At 41.8% G+C, this 24,284-nt stretch overlaps 1 protein-coding gene across 6 annotated transcripts in view; it reads left to right on the forward strand.

The window, feature by feature from the left end:
* Positions 1-322: 322 nt before the first annotated feature.
* NCALD (neurocalcin delta) overlaps positions 323-24,284 on the forward strand; it is a 410,486-nt gene continuing 386,524 nt past the window's right edge. Inside the window, exon 1 of one of the 6 annotated variants that reach the window (XM_081070493.1) lies at positions 323-434. The gene's annotated coding sequence lies outside the window, so the exon portion shown is untranslated. Of the gene's footprint in view, positions 435-616; positions 825-24,284 lie in introns of those variants that run through there. The other 5 variants (XM_081070498.1, XM_081070492.1, XM_081070497.1 and 2 more) reach the window with 5 other exon arrangements.

Here is a 24,284-nt window from a genome sequence, read left to right on the forward strand (position 1 = left end):
TTGAACGAATTGACAAGACATTTGTTTAGCATCATCTCCAGTGGATGAAAGATTTGGTGACCTTCTGGAGTGGACGATGGTGGGGGTGGGGATAAGAGGTTCCCTTCAGATGCCCTCCTCCTGAGTTTCTGTTAAGCCATCCCTAGATAACAGAAAGCACTGGTTAGGCAAGAGCAGCCCCCTAACACCTTGTGAACATGTCCTTCCAACACCCCCCCCCCCTTGAATTCAGTACAACAAGCAGGGATTCCAGCACCTCCATTCCTCACCACCCTCAATAGAAGCCTAGAAGAATCTGACCTCCCTCCCAACCCGAAGAGGCAAACAGATGGCATCCCTTGGAAAGTGCCAGTGCAGGCCAGCCAGAAACCTGGGAGGTTGGCTAGGACTGGGGGGCACAACGCAGATAAGTCCGGCGGCTGCACGCGGTCAAGGTAGAGGCATCTACCGCACCTGTAGACCCCGAGCCTCAGCTGACACCCCCTGCACCCGGGGAGAGGCCGCCTGCCAGGCCGCAGTGGGGCGTGGGGGGGGTGGCGGCGAGGAGGGAGGCAGAGGAGCGAGGCTGGGGAGGGGGGCGCGGCGGGCGGCGGAGCTGTCCGGGGGGAGGAGGGCGGGGGGGAAGGCGCTGCCGCCGCCGCCGCTTTGCCAGCAGAGACACAGACGCCGGGAGCAGCCAGGGCGGTGAGTCGCAGCGCCTGCTCTCGGCTTCCCCGGAGCCAGAGCCGAGTCGGAGTTGCAGCCGGGGCGAGTGTGCCGGGGGCGGTGGCATCGGGAGCGGCTGCGGGGGGGACTGGTGCGCTTGGGGCGCGGCTGATACACGGGTGGGCACTTGGAGCGCGCGGTCCTCGGGACCTGTCCCCACAGTCCTTCCCGGGTTCATTTTCCCCTGTCAATTCCCCAGTCCTTTCCCCAACGCCTCAGAGGTACAACCAACCCAAACCAAAGACCTTGAGGATGGGTGGCAGAAAAGGAGAGAGCAACTTTGCAGAGGGACGCTCCGAGGCGAGCGGGGCGGGCAGCTGGGGGCGCGCTGTGTCGGAAGGGGGCGTTCGCGTGCCTGGTGGCCCGGGGATCTCCAGAGCATCCCTCCGGGCGGGGGTTGGGGTCGAGTACACTCGCCGGTTCCCGGGCCTGCGGAGTCGGCTCTGAGGGGCGAGAGGAGGCGTGTGCGAGAGGTGGGGGCCCGGGAAGGGGGCTTTGGGGGCCACGGAGAGGCGCTAGTTGAATGCAGAGGAGGAAGTCGTCTGTATTTTGGACTCAGGACCCGAAAGATTTGCGTCTCTTGTTCTCGGGGACTCGGGAAGGGGAGTGCTAGGGAGATGTGTTTGAGTGTTTTTCAATGCATACCGATTTATTTTTAGCTCCAGAGAAGCAGGATGTGCAAAGTGGGTTGTATCAGCCCGGGAGGGGCAGGAGGTCTCTCTGTCCGCAGGAAACACACAAGTTTCTTGCTGCAGATGCTTGCTTTAACTTTCATGCCCGGAGAAAGAAAGCCATTTGACTCCGAAGCTCTCCCCGCCACTTTCTTCCTGCATGTCTGTCTGTGGCGGCAGACCAGGCCTGCCAAGGGTGTTAAACGCTGGCCTCAGATGGTGGTCTAGTTCTGTTCATAGAAAAACTAGTGTGAAACACTGAAGTAGGTTTGCCAAGGTCTCGCTCGCTGAGAAGGAAACCACACAAGCTTGCTCCAAGTTTTCCCAGTTCGGTCTGGTTTGAAAATAAGACTTAAACAACTGTATTACCAAGAGCAGGGTTCTCTGTCCTGATTCCTCAGACCTAATTGGCAATGCTGGTGAGGTTTTCCACTCCAACGGGAAGATGTGGTGTAGGGTCAAATGCAGGATTCAAGGAAGGACTGCAAAGGAGAAAGGGGTGGTGGTGCGATGGTAGGAGTGTGGGTGTATAGGGAGACCATTGGGGGCTAAATACAGACTTGGGGAGGGGCTTCCTTCAGAGGAGAAGGCTCAAGAAGCTGAAACCCAAAATGCTCGGGTACCCAAGCCAGAGCACTGGAAAGCATCCAGTCCTCTCTAGGAGTGTGCTAGGGCAATGGGCTGGGAGAGGTGAACTTTGCAGTCGCCCTTCTGGATTTGCCTTCTGGCTGGGACGTGAACAGCTCCCAGACCTTGGACTCATTACTTAACCTCTCTGTGTTTCCTGATCTGTGGCGTAAACTTGATAATAGTACCAAACCTCCCTCAGGCTTATTGTAAAGATAAAATGAGTTAATATAAAGAAAGGACTTCACACAGGGCCTTGTCATTGATAAGTGCTGCACAAATAGGAACTCTTATTATTTTTGTTGTTGTTGTCATTGATTTAGTTCATGATCTCATAACTTCTCGTCTGAATTGCTCCAACTGTCTTCACGCCGGGCTCCTTGCTCCGAATCAGGACACCCGCGCTCCAGTCTGTTCTCCAAACTGCCACTTAGAAAGCTCGTTTTGAAAATAAAAATCTAAGCCAGTCATTCTGCTTTATTTCCGTAAGAGGTTTTCTGTGGCTTTCAGGATAGAGTTTGGACTCCAAGGAATTTCACGACCCCACCCTTGTTTCCTCCCCAGGCTCACTCATCTCCCAAGCCTCCCCATGTGTAGAAGCCATTGAGTCTCAGCACCTGTCATCGTCCCACCCTTCCTTGTCTGGTCAACTCCTATGCATTCCTCCCTACTCAGCTGCAGCCGCACTGACTTCCGGCAGACCGCTTGGTACCCCCTCCTGGAGCTGACTGAGCTGTCCTTACTTCATGCTGACACTTACCCTGCATATACCCCTCCCAGCACTGTGCAGTATCCACATATCAGTCTTCCCTACCTGCCAGGGCCTTGACAGATGGATTGGGAATGTCAGCAAATGTGTGTTGAATGAGTAAATGAACATCAGTCAAGCAAAGTTCAGTCAGTTTCACTAAAGCCAGAAGCAAACATGGAGAATAATAGAGAGGATGACCAAACCAATTTTTATACATACTACTTTAATAGAAAAAACTTTGGGAAATATTAAGGAATCAAGGGTTGGCCAAAAGGAATATGGCATACATCTTGGAACCATTTCAGTGGTATTTATTTATTTATTTATTTATTTATTAAGCGTAAGGGTTTAGACTAACAATGGGGAAATGCAGTGATCGGAACTCTTTCCTCACTTCCCTCATAAAAAGGTCAGATATCTCCAACTTGGTGGTGGAGGATGGAGGTCCAGCTCTCTGAGGTGAACTGATTCAGTGGATTTGCTTCTGGAAGCAGAGGTGAAGGTCACCACCTGAGCATTGTAGCTGTTCGGTGGGTTGTAGCTCCCCCCAGAGTGTGGATTTCTGTTTGCCCTGGGATTGGTATGATGAGAACAGGAACTCTCCTCTCATCAAAGCTCCTTTGTTACTTTTCAGGGATTCAGTGTGTTCTGGGGTACACTTCTGACTGAGGTGGCATTTCCAAGAGCTCCATTACTGGGCTCCCAGGATCCCTGTGCAGAGGGAGATAAGCTGGTGCCTGGTGCTCTGGGACAGCCTCTGAGTCTAGTTTCAAGGCTCCAGAGCCGGGGGTTTGTACAGCTAAGAGAACAAAAATGCTTTTTACAGTTTTATAGTGTTGTAAACAAAACAAATCAAAACACAAAGAAGAATACGTGATAGAGACCATTCCTAAAAGTCTTATTACTTAGTTCCTTATAGAAAAACTTTGCCAACTGCTGTTCTGGAGCTGAGACAATTGGTTTTCCTTTACATGTCATCTTTGATTGATCGGTAGTAGCTGCCTGGAGAGCTGGGTTGAATAGGAATCCAAGGCGGGGGTCCAGGCTCAGTAGAAAAGAGTGCTGTCGTCAATTAGTGATGTCTGTTAGGGTGTGGCACTAGAGAGTAGTGGCAGACGCTTGTGCTCATCATCCCTTTATTTCTATCACCATGATAAAGTGTATCATTGAAGGACAATTAAGACAGAAATCAGGGACAACACATGAGTTAAAAGTGATCTCTAGAAGAAGCCAGGAAATTTCTACCACAACAATAAACTATCACCACAGTTAACATTAGTAATTTACATTTATTGAGTGTGCTATGTATGTACATGAGGATCTCATTTAATCTTTGAAATATTTTTTTCAGGAGATATTTGTTTTAGTGAGGACTCAATTCTGTTGCAATTGTCAAACTATTTTAAGTAAAAAGGAATGTTATTTTGGTTTTCAGGTACGACTTGATCCAGGGTTCAAGCATCATTACCAGGACATGACTTCTCTTTCCACACTTCTTGGTTTGCTTTTTGGAGTTGGCACCATGTTTAGGCCCCATTATATTATGGGATATCTGTAAGAGATCCAGACCTTAGGTAGTCTGGTCTTTAAATCCAGCCAGAAAGTGGGAACCTGTATGGAGCATTGCTCACAATGACTAGCTGTGGCTCATTGGCTCTGATTGGGTCCCATGCCTGTTCTTATGGCCCAGGTTCCACAAGTTCTTAGGGCTTGGGCTTGGTCACAGATTTCATCCCTGAGCCGTAGGCTAAGGAGTAGGCACATGGGTATTTCCCCAGCAGAACATTGTTATACTGTCACAAGGAGATGGGCCGATGGATTTTGTCTGCAAAGCAATAGATGTCCACCATAGTACTGCTAGCATCTCATGTCATAGATGAAAGAAACAGGCCTTGGGGGCACTCAGTGACTTGCCCACGGACACATGACTAGCTCTGATTTGAAACCCAAAATTTATGCACTTAGGAGAATTATTTGTGAACACAGCAATTTAAAGTGAGTTTAGTGTGAAGCACTATTCTTTTATTCCTGAAAATTTAGCTAACTACAAGAAATGTTAACTACTGACTGGCTACAGGATGTGAGGAAAAAAAGAAGATACAGACTTCCTTGGCTGGATTTTTACTAACTTATATAACCAATGTTTTTGAGCAGTTTCTATGTGCTCACCATTGTGCTAAGTTCTCGGGATATAGAATGAATACGATCTAGTTCCTTGTCTTTAAGGAACTTATATTCCAATGTAAAAGTGCAAGACGTAATTAGGGGACAGGTTGCATGGGGTGAAGGCTATGTGGGAAGCAGAGCCCCCTTGATGGGGACAGTGACCTTCCAGTTTGTTTATTGATATATCCTGAGTACAGTGCTTTGTGTGATAGATAAGTAATAAATATTTCTTGAATACATTATTTTTTTCTTGAGGCTAAATATAAATAACATAAAATTTTCCATTTTAATCGTACCATTTAACTGTGCCATTAAGTACAGTAAGTACATTTGCATTCTTGCGCAACTGTTACCATCATCCATCTCCAGAATTTTTTCATTTTTCCAAAGTGAAACGCCATACCCATTATACAAAAACTCTCCATTTCCCCTGCCCACAGCCCTGGCAACCACCATTCATTCTATTTACTGTCTCTATGAATTTGACTACTCTTGGTACATTACATAAGTGAAATCATACAAGATTTGTCCTTTTGTGACTGGCTTATTCCACTTAGTATAATGTTTTCAAGGTTCACTCATATTGCAGCATGTGTCAGCATTTCCTTCTTTCATAAAGTTGAATAATATTCCATTGTATGTGCTTACCCCATTTTGTTTACCCCTTCATCTGTGGATAGGCATGTGATGGCTTTCACCTTTGTGAAAAATGCTGCTATTGGCTATTGTGAATAATGCTGCTGTGAACATAGACACACAAATATCTGTTCTAGTCACTGCTTTCAATTCTCTTGGGTATATATCCAGAAGTGGAATTGTTGTGTCATATGGTAATGTTATGTTTAAGTTTTGAGGAGCCACCATTCTGTCTTCTATAGCAGTTGCACCATTTTACATGTCCACCAGCAATAGACAAAGCTTCGAATTTTTCCACACCCTCGTCAACACTTATTATTTTCAGGTTTTTTTAAAAAAAATAACATCCTAGTGGGTGTGAAATGTTTAAGACATTCTTAAAAGTAGTTTGAGATTGAATTGTGAGGGATAGTGGTAGAATTTGAATTCCATCCGGAGAGGTGTGAGGAGCTATTGACTTTTTTGTTGCATGTGGCAATGGCTTCATCAGAAAGATGCTGGCATTAGAGAGAAAGGGGAGAGAAGAAGGCAGAACAGGAGTTAGGGGGCTATATTAGTTATCCAGATGAAAGAGAACATACTAGTTTTCTCCACATCTGTACAACTGAGGATTTATCACCACCACTAAATGGTATTGGACTTGGAGAGGAAAGGTAAATATGGCACTGAGCTATCTCATAGCCAAGAATACTTCAGACAAGTTGACTGCTGTTGCTAATAATAACAATAATGATTACAAATGCTTTTAAGCACTTTCTATGAACAAGGGAGTATTCTAAATATGTTGAAGGGTTTTTCAGCCAGGGTCCCACAAAGAGGCAGATAAAACACTCGAAGCGTATAACTAAAGAAAGTTTAATGAAGGGACTATTCATAAAGATGGGCAACGTCAAGGGAGATCAGCAAGAGTGGTTCTAGCAATGCATGCCAGCCTCTACTACCCTGGGCCTGAAAGGGTGACATGAAAGAGCAGTTTCTGGAATTGCTCTTCAGTAGAGGAATACAGTCACTGCCCAAATTATGCCTTGGCAGGGAGGCACCAGGTGAATTAGACCCCAACCACTCTTCCTCCCCACTCTGATCTTTTGCTGGTGCCTTCCAATTAGCCAAGCCAACCACAAGCCAGAGGGCAAGAAAGCTTGTGATGTAGGGATTGCCTTGTACAAAGAAATCAGCCTCCCAGGGCCCAGAGAGGAGTGGAGGAGAGAGGAGGGTGAATCTGTAGGGGCCACCACAGAGAATCCAGCATCAGAGAGCATTATGATTATCCTTATTTTACATGTAAGGGAACTGAAACATTAAGAGATTGTATGGCCTACCCAAGGTCAATAGCTAGTAAGTTGTGGAGCTGGGATTTGAACCCAGGAACATTTTTTTCTTATATTCAATTGGATCTGAAATATTGGTTTTCCTCAAATCTATGTGTTTTGATTCTTTGGGAATAATCTGATTTGTACAAATTTAGCTTGGCTGTCAAAATGTGTAAATGACTGATCAGAATTCCTCCCTGCCATTTCCCCCCCTACATAACAAGTAATCAATTACAGCTGATTGATTATATTTAGATAAAAAAAAATCTTTTCTCTGTAGTTGATGAGGCTGACAATATGTCCTTGAAACACATGTGAAAAAGATGTAGGTTTGTTTTGTTTTGCTTTAAGTTGAAAGCTCCAGAGGAGTTGCCACTGTAATCTGGCTGCTTAAACGTTAACGAGACCTTGCGCGTGTTCAGGACAAGAGATGGTTTCCTCTGTGTATCCTTGCTGGAGAATGTCGAGGGCAGTGTCTAGTGTGGGGGATGGGGCCCACCTCCCCGAGGCATGACTGAGGGGCTCTCTAGCCAGAAAAAGCTCTGTGGGAGCTGGATTATTATGGTCTCCAAATACGTGAAGCACTGCGTTGGGGAAAAGACCTATTCTGGGGCCAGAACTAGGCCCACTGTGAAAACATATTGGGCTGCTTTGGAAGGCCTCATATTTTCCATTCTAGGAGGTGGTGAAGCTGAGGCCATGGGTGAGAAATGTAGTTGAGGGCTTGTATTCGTTTCCTGTGGCCGTTGTAACAAATTACCACAAACTGGCTGGCTTAAAACAACAGAATTTTTTTTTCTCACCAATTGGGAGGGCAGCAAGGAGGGTATCAGCAGGGCCAGGCTTCTTGCCCCAGAGGCTCTGGGGGAGAATTCTTTGCTTGCCTCTTCCAGCTTCTGGTGACTGTTGGCATTTCTGGGCTTGAGGCTACATCAGTCCCACCTCTGCCTTCACGGTCACAGGCCCTCCTCCTCGGCTCTGTATCTCTTATAAGTACACTAGTTGTTGTGTTTAGGACCCACCTGGATAACCCAGGTTGTTCGTATTTCAAGATCCTTAATTACATCTGCAAAGACCCTTTTTCCAAATAAGGTCACATCCATCTGTTCCAGGGTTTAGAAGGTAAACACATCTTTTTCGGGGTCGCCATTCACCTCAGTGGAGGGATCATGGCTGTACACCACAGGCCCTGAGCCTCTGATTCTGTCACAATCACCCTAGACTTGATTTACCACCTGGATTCTAGGTTCCTTGACACAGTAGAGGTTTTGGAAATGCTTTTGATTTGATCTGTTGAAATTTTATTCTAACTGTAAAGAACAAAGCAAACAAAACATTGAAAATCTACCATCCCTTACTTCTGAAATGGAGGGGTGAGTGAAAGAGGCTGTCAAAAACCAGTGTAATCCCTGCCTCTGCTGGAAGCTTTCTGTGCTTTGCTTTGCCCAATGGTGTAGGAAGAAATGAATGAGAGAAAGGGCCGCCACTGGCCCTGTTCTGGCTTCTCACCTGGGGCTCTCCAGCTGCTATTAAGACTATAATTATTCAGAGGAAGGCTAGATGTTAAGAGTCTTTTGGGAAAGGGAAGCATGAGCAGTGTAGGCTCAAGTTTCTAGGCTTTCAGAAAACATTGGCTTAGAAATATGGTTCATAAATATTGCTAGCCCATTAATGAGACTTTTATGCATGTCTTTTCAATACTGAGTCCCAGTCTGTGGACTATGTACACAGGGCACATGAGGCAAGGTCAAGTGTGGCGTTGGCAATTACCTGGCTAATTTGAAGGCTATAGCCCATCTAATGGGTACATCAAGAAAGCCTACCCCTGGGCATAAATTATTTTGTTAGGTTATCTGCATTGATCACATTAAGTGAGTAACGGCCAAAATCCATTCCCTTTGTGCTATGGAGAGGCTGTTGTAATTAAGGTGTATTTCTTTCTATGGAGCAGCCAATTTTGGTTTCTCAGCCACTTCAAAGGAGAAAGACGAAAAAAAGGTAAAATGTCCCTCCACTTTAAGTTACTTATTCTGCTGTATCATTGTCACACTGGTTAATATTAACTCTGTATCTGCTGGCTTTGAATAGTATACCTGGAATGCTGTGATACTTACAGAATTTAGCCTCACCTGCTGAAGAAAATGGTTTGCCTTGCACAAGACCGGCTCCATAATTTGTGAGGCCCTGTGCAAAATGAAAATGTGGTGCCTTTGTTAAAAAATTATTAAGAATTTTTAGATAGTGTCAGCAGAGCATTAGACCAAGTGTGGTGCCCTTCTGAGCATGGGGCCTTGTGTGACCGCACAGGTCACTTGCCCATGAACTGGTCCTGGCCTTGCCTATGTGCTGAGGATGGCATCTTCTTGGTTACCTAGCACCTTCTGGACCCCCAAGGAGTGACGAGGACAGTTTACTCGGCCTCAGTTGGAGCAGTCTCTTCAGTAGGGGCAAGGACACAGCAAGCAGGCTGGACATCTCTTGTTGGCTCCTCCAACAAGAGGAGTTGGTTTCCTCATCTACCTGACTCTGTGCCCAGAGAGGTTGAGCTCTACCACGGGTGTCAATGGCCATCTTTGTCTTCTGATTTCTGGTATAATTCAGCCACAGGTGGGTCCAGCCCACTGTTGGGAGAGTAGGAGGAAAGTGAAGTAGGGTATTCATTTCCCCATTGCCTCGTGCTGCGTTGCATGTGACAGGTTTGCTTGTCTACGCAGCAGAGGACGCAAACCTGTCACATGCAAGGCAGCAGGAGGCAATGGGGAAATTGCCAAAGGCCACAGCTCATGCCAGGCATCCTCTCTACACAGCCACCCTCTTTAGGCTCCTTTAGTCACGCCCTCCCCTGCTGCACTCAGGCCTAGGGATGGTAATGACTCTCTGATGCCTTAGTCCTGCATGATCCTTCATTGGTTTCCTAAACCTTATTGCTCTCTTCTCAGTAGCCTCTTCAATAGGACGCCTCAATGGGATTAGAGAGCACCTTCTGTTTCCGGCCTGTGCCCTAACTGATTCAGCAACCCTTTGCCAGGGTTTTAGCACACCTTGCATTGCTACAGAGCAGCAAGAGAAGCTGATGGCTCTGATGACACGTGACTGCTGCACCAACTCCTGGTAAGGCTGGGCAACGAGGAAGCATTCTGTCCTCAGAGCAGTGGAGAACATGAATTCTTTGACATGACTTTGGGAGGGTCACCTCATCTGTAAAATGAGGATAAGTACAGTTCTCGCTGATAGGGTTGTTCTGAGCGTGCAGTGCGATCACGTGGGCATCATGCTTAGCAGTGCCTGCTGTACAGTAAGTTCTCAAGGAGCACAGTTGCTTTCACCATGAGTTCTAAGGAGTGTTTCACTTGAGGGGATACATGGTGTACTTTGTCTCTGACCTGAACTCAGAGACAGGCTAGGCTACACTGATGAGAATCATTTTCTCACTGTTATTTTGGGTGTTACTTATATCTTCTCAACTAGACTGTAGTGTTCTGAAGAGCAGGGATTCTATCTTATAATTACTTTTGGCACTAATCTAAGTTCCCAGCCTAGTAGCTAACACATTGTTAAGTGGTCAAGAAATATGTCTTGACTAGATATAAGGTGACCATATAATTTGTTGTTCACACCAGAACACTTTTGAGAGTGAAAGGGGAATATATATATATATATATATATATGTGTATATATATATATATATATATATATATATATATATATATATATATATATATATATAAAATAATTACACCGAAACAAGAGACCAAACAGGGACTTTGCTAGGTGAACAGGGACATATGGTCACCCTATTTAAGTGAGACTTAAGACAGTTTTCCAAATACATTTGAAAATTTGCGAACCCACCTTCTTTTGTATTAGTCTGCTCTTGGTTTATGAGATAAAAACAGGAGATTTAAAGAACATAGAAAAAATATGTTTAACTCTACTAGTATATTGTTGGCCCAAATTTCAGGCAATGGGTCAGGGCTTCTTATACAGATAGAGACCTCCTTTTATACCTCATTAGCCTGCTTTACTCTGGGTACCTACTTACAAAACTTTCTTCTGTACCTACTGTTTTGTTCCTTGTGTAGTCTCCTAATTATGATTCTTTTTGCAATAGTGATCATTTATAGTCAAAAGTGGCAAAAACAGATTTATACACATGTATTTTTCTGAACATCTCTGTATTTCTGGTTTCCTAGGTGACATTTCTGGGAGAATGGTGCTAATCTGCTATTATTAAAGCAAAGATAGAAACTATTTTTAGGCCTTTCTATACCTTTCTTGTTCTCCCCCAGACCATTTAATTGGTTTATTTTTTTTCTGCTTCTATTGTTGAAAGGCCATGTATGACTTCCTTCCTCTAGTTCTAATTTGGGGACTGGTTAACATTTTGAAACTTGACGTAGTAATTCGGTCCCTACTTCATTCAGAATTACCACATCTGTATTGATAATCAGTTTGTTTGGTTAGTTGATAACAGTTGTTTTTCTTACAGGTTGTCCAAGCCAAGCTTAGTCAAAGGTTATTTTCGGTATAAGAAAAAAAAGAATGCTATTTATTAGCTATCTAACTCCCTGGAGCTTGTATCTTCAGGTGACAACTGGGCTATAAATTACACCTACTTCATGGAGTTGTTGTGAAGGTTGAGAAGGTTAAGTGGGCAAACCCATTTAAACATGAGATGCAACATCCGTATAGAAGTCTTGCTGCTGCTGGGGCTGCTCTTAACCTCAAAGGTAATGAGAGCACCACCTTTCAGAAAATAATTTCATACAAGATATGCAAATACTTGAATTTACTAAAGAGATAACTTAGGGGGAGCATTGTTTTCTTTATTATTCGTTTTCAAAATTTTATAAACATTTCGGAGAATTTCTTTCAACAGTGAATACCCTTTGGTGTATTTACAGTATTAGAGTATTGAAACCAAAAATCTCTAATTGACTCCCATATTTTTAGGGACATAATTGTAGTGTTATCACCCATAATTCAAAGGCGGTCAGTGTTAATAGTTAGGATATTATCTTTCATTATTTTTATGTGAAGATTTTTATAAAGATTTGTGTAAAGATATATATGATACATATCTCTGTAGTGTAATAAAGGATTTTGAGCAATTTTGTGACCATTGTATGCACTTGAAGGGGAAATATTTAGCCAAATTCAGTTTATGGAGAGGGCCTGAAATACTGCAGATGAGAATCAGAGATGATTAATTTGGACTGTCTGGTAAGGTGGGAGGAGAGATGGACTTTGTTGTTATTTAAAATTGTTTGATGTTGGGGTGTTGTGCTGGCTGACGTTCCTTCAGTTCTCATTCTTTTGCATTGTTGTTCTATTTTGATAACTAGATTTATCATTTTATCATTTTTATTTATCATTTGGTAAATGAGGCTGATTGCTGCATCATTGCCCCGGAATTTGTCTTGTTGCCCTTTAAGATAGAGGAAGGGGGAGGAAGCAGACACACACACACACACACACACACACACACACACACACGTACACACACGTCTCTTTAGACATGTGATCTAAAATTTCTGATAGTTCATTTAAAGGAAGAGTGCTTTGATGGGATTTTGCTCTGTGTCCTGTTGGAAGGAGAGGATTGGGATGTGGGAAGTCAGTGATGTTGAGTTCCCACCCACTCACTCTTTGGAAGAAAAGATGGCCAGTCCACGTGAGACTGAAGACAAGCAGTGAGAAACAGAAGTCAGCTCTTGCCTCTGAAGTTTCCTAGGAAAGCAACAGGAAGACTGTGTCCTCTATTTTTCTAATCCAATCTTTTAAAGAATATATTCTCAGATCTTGGATGCTGTTCCCTCCATATTCTCATCCCCACACCATTATAAAAAGGAAGGCATTATCATGAAATAAAATCTGCACAATATAGAAAATTAGAAAAATAAAATATCACCCATTATTCAAATATTCAAAGGCAACCAAAGTCAATATTTGGAGCATTACTTTTTTTATTATTTTTGTAGAGATTTTTTTTCTTACTTACATAGTCATAGTTATATATATATTTTTTTAATTATTTTTTTATTCAACCGTATGCCTCAAGCTGTGATATTGTGATATAATAAGAAATGCATATTTGGTCTTTGTCCCCAGTTGCTGGCACAGAGCTCCTAAAATCCTTGGAATTTCTGAGTGATAGAGATAAGAGGAATCTTTTGTTATTCATAATAAGCCCCTTTCAACTATATCTGAATTTACCCTAATGAGGTGACACTTGGAAGATGGATGTTGGTTGCCAGATGAACCAACCATGTAATTAGAGGGTTGGAATTTTTAGGTATACCACCCACCGCATGCCCGACCTCCAGGGAGGGGAGACGGGCTAGAGATTGAATTCATTCACCAATGGCCAGTGATTTAATCAATCATACCTACAAAATGAAAGCTCCATAAAAATTCTAAATATTGGTTTTGGAGAGCTTCCTGATTGCTGAACACATTAAGGTACTGGGAGGGAGATGTGCGTGCTCGGAATACCCCTTCCCCCATAGCTTGCCCTACACATCTCTTCCATTTGGCTGTTCCTGAGTTGTACCTTTTTATCATACAATAGTTCCCCCTGATCCACTGTTTTGTTTTCCACAGTTTCAGTTACCTGTGATCAATTGCAGTCCAAAAATATTAAATGGAAAATTCCAGAAATAAACAATTCATATATTTTCTGTTTTTTTTCTTTTTTTTTTTTTACAATTCATATATTTTCAATTGCATGCTGTTCAGAGGAGCATGATGAAATTTTGTGAGTCCCACTATATCTCAACATGAATCATGCCTTTGTCCAGTGTCTTTACGCTGTAGACGCTCCCTGCCCATCACTTAGTAGCCCTCTTAGTTATCAGACGCCTGCAGCGTTATCACAGTGCTTGTATTCAAGTAACTCTTGTTTTACTTATAAGGGCCCCAAACCGCAAGAGTAGTCATATTGGCAATTTGGACATGTCAAAGAGAAGCCATAAAGTGCTTTCTTTAAGGGAAAAGGTGAACGTTCTCTAATAAGGAAAGAAAAAAAAATATCATAGACTGAGGTTGCTAAGATCTACAGTAAGAACAAATCTTCTGTGAAATTGTGAAGAAGGAAAAAAGAAATTCATGCTAGTTTTGTTGTCTCACCTCAAGCTGCAAACACATCTACTCACGTGGGCATTTTATCATCTTATCACCATAGGAAGGGTGAGTACAGCACGAGATTTTTTGAGAGAGAGAAAGAGACCATATTCACATAACTTTTATTATAGAATATTATAATATTATAGAATATTATATTATATTATTATATTATATTATATTATTATATTATATTATATTATTATATATTATATTATATTATTATATTATTATAGAATATTATATTATATTTATAATTATTATAGAATAATTATATTATATTTATTATAGAATATTATAGAATATTTTTATAGAATATTATAGAATATTATAGAATATTTTATTATAGAATATTATAGAATATTATAGAATATTATAATAATAATATATTATTATATAATATTATATAATTTATTATATAATATTATAGAATATTATAGAATATTTTATTATAGAATATTATTATGAGCTAGTGTGTTAATCTCTTACTGTGCCTAATTTATAAATTAAACTTTATTGTAGGTATGTGTGTATAGGAAAAAACATAGTACATAGGGTTCGGTACTATCCGAGGTTTCAGGCATCCACTGGGGGTTTTGGAACGTATCCCCTGTAGGTAAGGGGGACTACTGCAAACTGGTCATCTAGTAAGTAAACTGTTTTCCTGAGTTCTGTGTGCTGTACTAGCAAATTATTGAACCTGACGAAGGGGTCATTGGAACCCCTGCCTTATAGCTAATTGGTCAGAAGTGCTAGTGACAACGAGGGGCCTGCAGCTGCTGTCTGAGGTGGGGGACACTTAACCTGTGGGATCTGCACTAACTCTAGGTGAGTAGTGGTCAGAATTGAGTTAGAGGATGCCCAGTTGGTGTCCAGAGACTCGGAGAATTAGTTGAGGTGGAAAAAATGCTTACATAGTAGTGTCAAAAGTGAAGTATTCAGAGTAAAATTAATGAAACTTTTACAAGAATTTTACATTTTATTATGTATTCTTTGTAGACAGTGCTTATTGGGCATATAATATTCCATTGAATGAATATACCTCCAGTTATTTAGCCATTCCATGTTGGTCACTTGGTCCAAATTTTAATTGTTTGCTATTCTCATTTTTGTATAATAACTTTTACTCTGTATAAGATTATATTCTAGGATATATTTCCAATAGATTTAATAGGTTGACATTTTGAACACTTAAAAAATCTTGACTCATTTTACCATTTGCTTTCCAAATGGATTAAAGCAATTCATGTTGTGTGATTGTGTTGGTCTCATCTTCTTTTCCCTTGTCTTGGATAGCATTCCTGCAATATTTTTCTTAATTTGGTAATTGCAAATACTTTATTTTCATTTATATTTCTTTGATCACTATGAGGCTGAACATTTCTTTTTCGTAGTGTATACTAGTTGCATTTCTACTTTTTCTAATTTTCTGTTACATGTTCTTTGCCCTTAGATATTTTTCTCATCAGTTAAAATTAAGATTTTCATTTTACTTTTCAAATTACAATTCAGGATAAAGATATGCAAAAGAAAACCTTTCATGGCCCATCTCTACTCCCATGCCTCCCAGGTAGCCAGTGTCTCCCCACCTTTCTCCTTGTTGGAGCAAGTTCCATGTCTTTTTAAAGATACAAAGGGGGCTCATTTGTTATTACCAACTTGGTTTGTTTTCATGGGCATAAAATTTTTAATAACGTAATAAAATATCTTTGGTCACATTTTTTGCAATTATTTCCCATGTATTGTTTGCCCATTGACGTAGTTTTAGATTGTTAAGTGAGCAAATGTTCCCACTATAATTTCTTCCACTGATAGGACAGCCTACTCCTATCTTTCACAGGTTTTGATAAATACTCAGCTCTGTTTTCTACTGGCTTTAAAAAAATGCTTAACTAAAAAAAAAATTATTATTTAATCTGATTATATTTTGGTGTGGAGTGAGATGGAAATGAGGATCTAAACTGATTATTTTTCTTCTTTAACTTACTAACCAGTTGCCCCATCACCTTTTACTGAATGGTGCTTTTTCAAAAGTTTTCATAAGGCAAGTGACTTCTCTTATTTGTGCATTTTCCCCAACTATAAACTAGTCAGAAAGGTTTTTTTCTAAGAAAGATTTCCTACTTACTTGGAATTAGTTGTTACACCAAGGAAACCTTGTTCCCCGGAACCCAGATTTTTGCCCTGTAACTGGAACGTCACAATGCTGCTCTTGGATGTAGCCTGAGTAGTGCAGGGTCTGAGAAGGAGTGCTTTTGCCAACAATTTCTCATGCCAAGAGGTGGACAGAGCAAAAAGTGTAATCGCATTTTACAGGTGAAGAAGCCAAACATCCCCATGACTCACTCAGGGTTATTCCTATTTTCCAATCTGATTCATTATTTTATATTATTCTACCTGTTGTTCTGGTCATCCTTCTTTTTTTTAAGCAAATTTTTAAAATTAAATTTATTGGGGTGACAATGGTTAGTAAAATTACATAGGTTTCCAGTGTATAATTCTATAATACATCATCCATATATCACATTGTGTGCTCACCACCCAGAATCAGTTCTCCTTCCATCACCATATATTTGACCCACTTTACCCTCTTCTACCACCTACCTTACCCCCACTCTCTGGAAACTACTAAACTGTTGTCTGTGCCGATGAGTTTTTGTTTATTTCTTTGTCTTGTTCCTTTGTTGCTTTCAGTTTTATATCCCACATATGAGTGAAATCATATGGTTCTCAACTTTTTCTGTGTGACTTATTTCGCTGAGTATAATAATCTCAAGGTTCATCCATGTTGTTGCAAATGACACTATTTCATCTTTTCATATGATAGAATAGTATTCCATTGTATATATAGGACACTTTGATTGTTTCCATGTCCTGGCCACCATGCATAATGCTGCAGTGAACATCAAAGTACTTATATCTTTACGGATAAATGTTTTCAGATTTTTTGGGTAGATACCCAGAAGAGGGATTACTGGGTCATATGGTAATTCTCTTCTGGTCATCCTTTTGATTTCTTTTTATAGTGATAAATTTATTTTTGAAACTTCAAGTCTGGTTGGCCAGCTGGATCACCATGTGGGGAATCTCAGGATGGTCATAATGATAGTTTTGCCTAGAAATGAGAGCTCTTTGGGAACTGTTATTTTTTATTCAACAAATATCAACACACATTTATTGCCTGTCAGCTCTGTCTGAGGCACTGTGCCACATGTCGTGAGAAATATAAGGAGAATAAAACACTTTTCCTCTCTTCAATAGATGTACACATATTCTTTTACCATTGTTTTAATTGCTTTTATTAAATTGAGTCCTTTACTAAAGGATACCAATATTTTGTGTTGCACTCACTCCACTGTCTTGAAACCCCAAGGACAGGAATATTTTCTGTTGAGCAAGTTCCATGAGTAGAGTGCGTTGGATTGGATTGCTTTATCCTATTCAAAGCACTACTATGAGGTACTTAAAACACCTGAGGACTTGACTGATGTATATTTTATAAGCTAAGATGAGCCTGGGCATCTGTAGTATCAGTTTCCTATTTCTAAATGCCCCAGCTTCTCTTCCTTGGACCATTTAGGTTACTCAATTGGTCAACCAGGATCTAAAAATAAACTTCAAAACTTTGAGAGTTTTTTTTTGTTCTTGGCTGATTGATGTGTGTTTTTGTGTATCCCGAACTGTGCTGCGTAACTATTTACTTTTGCATTATGTATAGCTCTTAGCAACCAACAGTGGAAATGAAAGCTAAGAGCACATGCAGTCCCTGGCTGAGCTGGGGGAACCGGCCAGCTGAAGCCTCAGAGAATTCTCCTTCCCTCCCCCGTCCTGCACTCTGTGGCACTGTGGGCCTCAAGTTCCTGCTTTTTGCCTTCTCTGCTGGTGGACAAGTGGGGACCAGAAGGAGGGACAGGAAGGACCACTCTTGTCCCTACACTTACCCTTTTCTGGTTCCCTTTCCTGGTCATTGTGGGTGGGGTGAGGAGAAGGAGGGCAGGCCTTGGCCACCACTGGTGTCTTGGCACCACCAGTGACAATCCTGTAGGGTCAGAAGTACTGAGATGCTCTGTCTAATTTGGAACTCTGAATGCATTTCCATAAAGGAAGGTCACGAGTTGTATCTGTCTTGTGCAGGATCCTCAGGACAAAACTATGTGATTCCTCAGGAACACTGGAGATAGAATGGCTCTCTTAGGGTGACGTAAGTCAGGGCTTAGAACACTGTTGTTCAGAGAATACATTCTAGTTTCTGAACATCCCAGGTTAGGAAGAAACTTAGAATGTGATCAGCTTATAAATTGAGGGACTGATTGTAATGTCAAAAAGTGGCTGAATCCACTCATGGGAATGTCCTCTTGCCGGAAACACTAGAGTATGCCACATGCGTCCAGCCCTTCTCATCCCCAACCCTCTGCTGCAGCTGTAAGAAGGTGTTAGTTCCCAGATTTTGAGAGTGGCGATTGTACGAAAAAACTAACATCCTAATTCTACCAAAAGAAGGAAGGGAGAAAGACCCTGGGAATGTAGATTTAATTCCTTGATTATTGCCTTTTAGCAAAGAATGCAAAACCAAATACATCAAGGCCTTTGTAAAAAAGGCCCTTATTCTTTCGTTAAGAAATCAAACTTCTGTTCCTTTCTCAAGAGTCCTGCATGCCTCCTTCTTAATACATTTTGGGGGACACATTTAAAGAATATTTCAGTGAATATATTTTGCTGTGGAAATAGAGAATTTCTTTTCTAAATAAAGAGGATCTTCAAAGGATGACTTATTCATCTTTGTTTAGCACAATCAGTTTTCTTCTTTTTTTTTAAGGTTGGAAAGCATAGATCAGAAGTTCAGAATAACTAAATAATACTTAAGTGGAAATGGACAAAGTCTATACAGTTGCATGTGTAATTTTCACAGAAGGGACAAAACAGTTAAAGAATAAAACCCTCCAGCTTCTAGGTGAACTTTTTTTCCAACCTCGGAAGAGGTGGGCCTGCTGGAAACAGGAAGTGCTGTAATCACAGGCCTGCGGTTTGAGTAATGAGAGAAGGCTTCTGGATTTGGCTGAGCTGTTTCCTTCATGCTGAAAGCCAGGACAGTCTGTAGCTACTCTCTACTTCCACAGCAGCTGCATCTTTTGCAGGGCGGGCACATGCACTGCCCTACAAGGACAAGGAGCTGCAGAAATAGACAAACCAGCAGAATGCCATCGAAGAGGCGCTAAGCTTCCAGCAGCTGATGACACAGAGAGGAGAAGTCTTGGAAGTTGGCATATCAGCCCCAGTGCATGGAATTAACTAGTCCTGAGGGGTCAGTGAGGGACCCAAGAGAAATAGGACACAATACAGAAGGGAGACGGGAATAGTGTGTTCACTTTCATGTGCCACCAGATCAGCACTTTCATGTACCATTCATGGCTCAGGTTTTGCCTTGTTATAGAGGATTTTACACTGTAGTGATATCCATACGTTGACATAAGTTTTGTGTTTGTTGTGCAAAAATATTTAAGTTAATAATTTAATAAATGGTTGCTTTAGTTTGGGTCCTTTCAGTGGTTAAGTACTAGGATATCACTCCAAGTAATTCAAGTACAAGAGCTCATTGTAACAATGACTAATACTGTCATTACATTGTTCTGAGTATATTATCTTAGGGACTCTTCTCCCCTCCCCTGGGAGAGAGTTATTATCCCCATTCTGAGGAGAAGCAGACTTACAGAATGTGGCCTATGGCAGGTGGGTGGTCAGCAGGAGTGAGGACTCAGACCCAAGCAGTCATTCGGCAGCCATGTGACCTGGCTCGGCTATGCCCCTTGAAAAGATTCTGTGCCTACGAAACAAAGAACAGCTGGATTTTGTGGGGGCCAAAACCAAGGATTGGATAATTGGGAATGGAGTCATTATATCTCTCAGAGGTCATGTGGTCCTGCTCAATTGGCCTCTCTTTTTTTTCCTCTCTTTTTCTGTTGGTTCATTTTACATCTGGGCCCTGAATGGCCAATCCATACAGCTGCAGCCTGAGACCTCAGTATCTCTTGGTTCATAATCATAAGTGAGAGTTTCCTATTAATCCAGCTCATTGAGCCAGGCCACACAGCCACTGGAGCCTGGCCAGGAAAATAATTAGCTGCCTTTGGGTTGGTGTTCATCCCAAGTCCATTGGGGCTGCTTTGTGCATAGACTTCTACAGCAGCATTTCCCCAAGCAAGGGATTGTGGGTAAGGCAGCACACGCTGGAATGGGAAGTTGGTCATAGCAGGAATTTAACATCGCTGGTGCAAGCTCATTTTATACTTTTAAAGTTACATATCTTAACAATTTTACTATCTTTATAAAATCCCCAAAGAATCTATATCTGTTAAGACTCTTCATGTTGCAAGTGATAGAAATTCAAAGAGACTTAGAAAAAATAAAATTAATTGGTTCCTATAACTGTAAAGGCAAAGGCTTGGCTGGATCCAGGTCTCAAACAATATCATCAGAAATCTATCTCTTGCCATCTCTTGGCTCTGCGTTCTTCTGGGTTGGTTTCATCCTCAGGCAGACTTTCCATGATATTAAGACACCGTTGGAAGCTCCAGGCTTATCTGTTAGGTGAGCTAATTCAGTGAAGAGCTTCACTTTCCCTATAGTTCCAACAAAATTCCCGGGCTTGTTCTCATTACCCTGAATTGGTTACATGCCAATCTCTCAAGCAAACATGGCAGCCAGGATGATTGGTCAGACCTGGGTCACTGCCATCTCCGAGATAGGGGTTAAACCACTCCCTCATTAAAGCACATGGACTGGGAATGGAGGAGTACAATCTCCAGTGACAATTGAGATGTTAGTACCAGAAGAAATAGGAATTGATGCTGTCCAGGCAAAAATAATCCACGTTCACTTTGGAACACGTTCAGAATAGGTATGTTATAAATAACTAAACATCCATAATCAAAGATTGGGGGCTCAGGATTAGCAGCCTGGGTCACTGACTTTATCTTATTTGTATGTGACAAATTCAAAGATCTAGGAAATCCAAAGTATTTGGAAAGGCCTAGATCTCCTATGTTTTTTAGGCCACTAATCCTGAAAGACGATGCTATTAAACCAAACAAAATTGTTATTAAGACTTGTATCTTTTTTTAGAAAGCTGATTGAAGGGGTTTTGTCTTCAGTTTTTGATTCAGTAGGAGGAAAAGACTTGAAGGGCTCTTTTTATGTGCCCTCTACTTAAACTCAAAGCTGTTCTGGCATTGACATGACTTTGGTAAATTATGTAAAGGCTTTGTGTAAACTTTTAGCAGTACCTAGGATTAAAGACCCAGTTGATCTGGGTAATGATCAAATTATCTTATTTACATATCAATGAGTTTAATACCCACTGGGAAATAATTTTTTGGTTATTAACTATCTCATAAGTCAGGAACTTCAAGGCCAGGGGAGGTTAAACTAGCTAGTGCTCATGCTCACAGATATGAATTCATGCAACCTCAAGTCGTAATAGTGTGTGTGTGTGTGTGTGTGTGTGTGTAGATATAACTTTGTGCTGATAGAATGCCATATCTCTTTGCTTACTGTACCTACTGAAATGATCCCAGCTACCCTTTGGAACAAATACTTAGCTTCTTTTCCTGTCAAAGTTTTGCAGACAGTTACCTTAATTTCTTTCACTTATTTAAAATTTTTATATTTATAGAATTTAAAAAGTCCCCTAATATGCTCAAATGTGTTTCTTCTCTCTTGACTATCACTTAATGGTGCAACTGTTACCTGGTTTCATGGCGGTTTAAGATTCTCAATTGCAAACAACAGTGCCTACTCTAGCTAGTTTACACACAAAGGGAGTTTTTAAAAGGCTATTAAAGGAGCTTGCAGAATTTCTGGGAGGATCAGTCAGACTTGGAGGCCATGCAGCCAGGAACACTACATAAATTACACTACTGGTGGCTCTGGCAGAGACTCTGGTATGGCCACCGCAGAACACTGCTGCTCATAGCAGTGAGTGAGACCTTTCTGGTGAAATCCCATTACATAAATTCATATATTGTTGCCTCCGCAAACTGGCTGTCTCTCTGTTGTGCTCCACCAATTCCCGCCACAGTGAATTCCACATAGTGGTACCTCCTTCTTTACTCCACTATCTTCTGAAAAGACGTTTTTCATGGATGCTGCTGATTGGTGGAGCCCAGGTCACATGCCTGCTCCCTAGGTGCAAGGTATGCTGGGAAGACAAATTCCTGACTTTATGTTGGAGAGGTGTGGACTCATAAGGTAGGAAGTTTCTCAAACATGGGAGGAGTATTAAAAAAAATGCTATTTGACCACAAAATAGGACAAATCACTATACATGCCCTAGAAAGGGAACTTGTCTTACCTCTGGATACCTTGTTATTCTAAAACAGTGGCTACCATTCTTAGCAGTAAGGCTGTTCCCTAACTGAGAGTGATTTGAATGAAAACAGGAAGGACCCCTGGCCTGATGCCATATGGGACATTCATTACTTTTTATTAAGCAATTATCCAGTTACCTCCCATCACCCACCTGCCCTTGGTTGCCTCATCAGTATCAGTGTCATCATTTCCCTGCATGAAGGCAAAGGGCTGATCTAAAAAGCAAAGACGAGGCATCTGATGCTCAGAGAGAGTAACCCACCTGCCTAAAGTCACACAGCTTGTCCGTGATTAAAGCCCAAGTCTGTCTCTAGAGCCCACTCCTCTAACAACTCTGCAGTGTTGCCTTTGCAGCCATGCGTGCCTCTGACGTGAGGATTTGCCTCATCAGTATTGTGTGATAGGGAGCCAGCTGGACCTCTGCTGGACCCCAACGCTGTCCCTCTGCCAACGTCAAGGATGAATTGTGCAGTGTAGGTGAAGGAGATACGATTTACCTTATCTGCTACAGATAAGCCCCTGATATAGCCAAGAAATGAATATTATTAGTTGCAAATGGAAGCTTTAAAGACATTCACTGGAACTTTCCAAAAACATGGTTTGTTTTATAGTATAATTCATTATTAGATAGTACCACGGACTGAATTGTGTGAATGTTGAAGTCCTAAGCCTCAGTGTGACGATTTGGAGATAAGTCTTTTAGGGAGGTAACTAGGGTTAAATGAGGTCATAAATTAAGGTTGGCTCCCTAATCTGATAGGACTGGTGTCCTTATAAGAAAAGGAAGAGACACCAGAGACCTTTCTTTCTTCGTGTGTGCACAGAGAACAGGCTACGTGAGGACACAGCACGAAGGTGACTGTCTGTAAGCCAGAAAAGGTGCCTCTCCAGAAACCTACTCTGGTGGCATCTTGATCTTGGACTTCCAGCCTCCAGAACTGTGAGAAAATAACACACTGTCTGTTTTAAGTCACCTACCCTGTGGTATCGTTATGGCAGCCTGAGCAGACTAATCAATAGATTTGCCTTAAATCCTGAATGAGGAGGTAGAGATGGTAGTTACATACGCAGCCAAAGCTGGAAGAGCAATGAGGCCTGGAAGAGAGCAAGAATACATTGGTCAGGGGATCAGTCATACCTTCACCAGAGGCAGTGCCACATTACATGGGCACTGAGGGAGTTGGAGTGCCTCTCAGGCAGGGTAGCTTCATGGTTAGCAGCATGGGCTCTGGGGGACTGACTTTCTGAGTTTGAATTCTTGTGGTGGCTTGTTAGCTGTGTGACTATGAGCAAGTTACGCCTTCCAAATCTTCATTGTTTTTTAAAGGAAGAATAATGACAGTACCTATCTCACAACATTGGGGAAATTAAATGAAATGATACATGTGGAACTATTAGAGCTATACTTAGCCCATAGCAAGCACTCAATAAGTTATTAATTTTAATTAGTTATGAATGTTATTTTAACTGGCAGAGAGTGGGTTAGAGTATGTTTGGGGAGAAGAGAGGTGGCAACGGCAGGCTGAAAACGTGTGAACAATGGATGGAAGACATGGCTTACATTTTGTGAACAGCTGTGTGGTTTGTCTAGAGCCCCATTCAACAAGGCTCCCTTTCTCAGAGTTCGTATTTTTTTAAGGCGTCTCCTTTTTCAAGAGGTTTCAAAGCAGAATGGAAGCATATCCTGGCCCGCCTAACAACATGTGTTGTTGTACATGAGTAAATTGGCCTTCTGGTGTATCAATCACTGTCTTGAGTATTTGGTTGTTGTGAGTCAGTCCCCCAGAATCCCATCACCCTGATGGAAGTGATAAAATCAAATTCCTGAATGTGCAGAGCTGAAGACCAGGCCTTGGACCTGTGGTGACCCCTTGGAGACACAGGCATTGTGATGCCAAGATGGAAACAGAAAACTCACCCACTTCTTCTCTT

Source organism: Rhinolophus hipposideros, assembly GCF_964194185.1.
Source record: "Rhinolophus hipposideros genome assembly, chromosome: 13".
In the NCBI taxonomy this organism is placed as follows: domain Eukaryota; kingdom Metazoa; phylum Chordata; class Mammalia; order Chiroptera; family Rhinolophidae; genus Rhinolophus; species Rhinolophus hipposideros.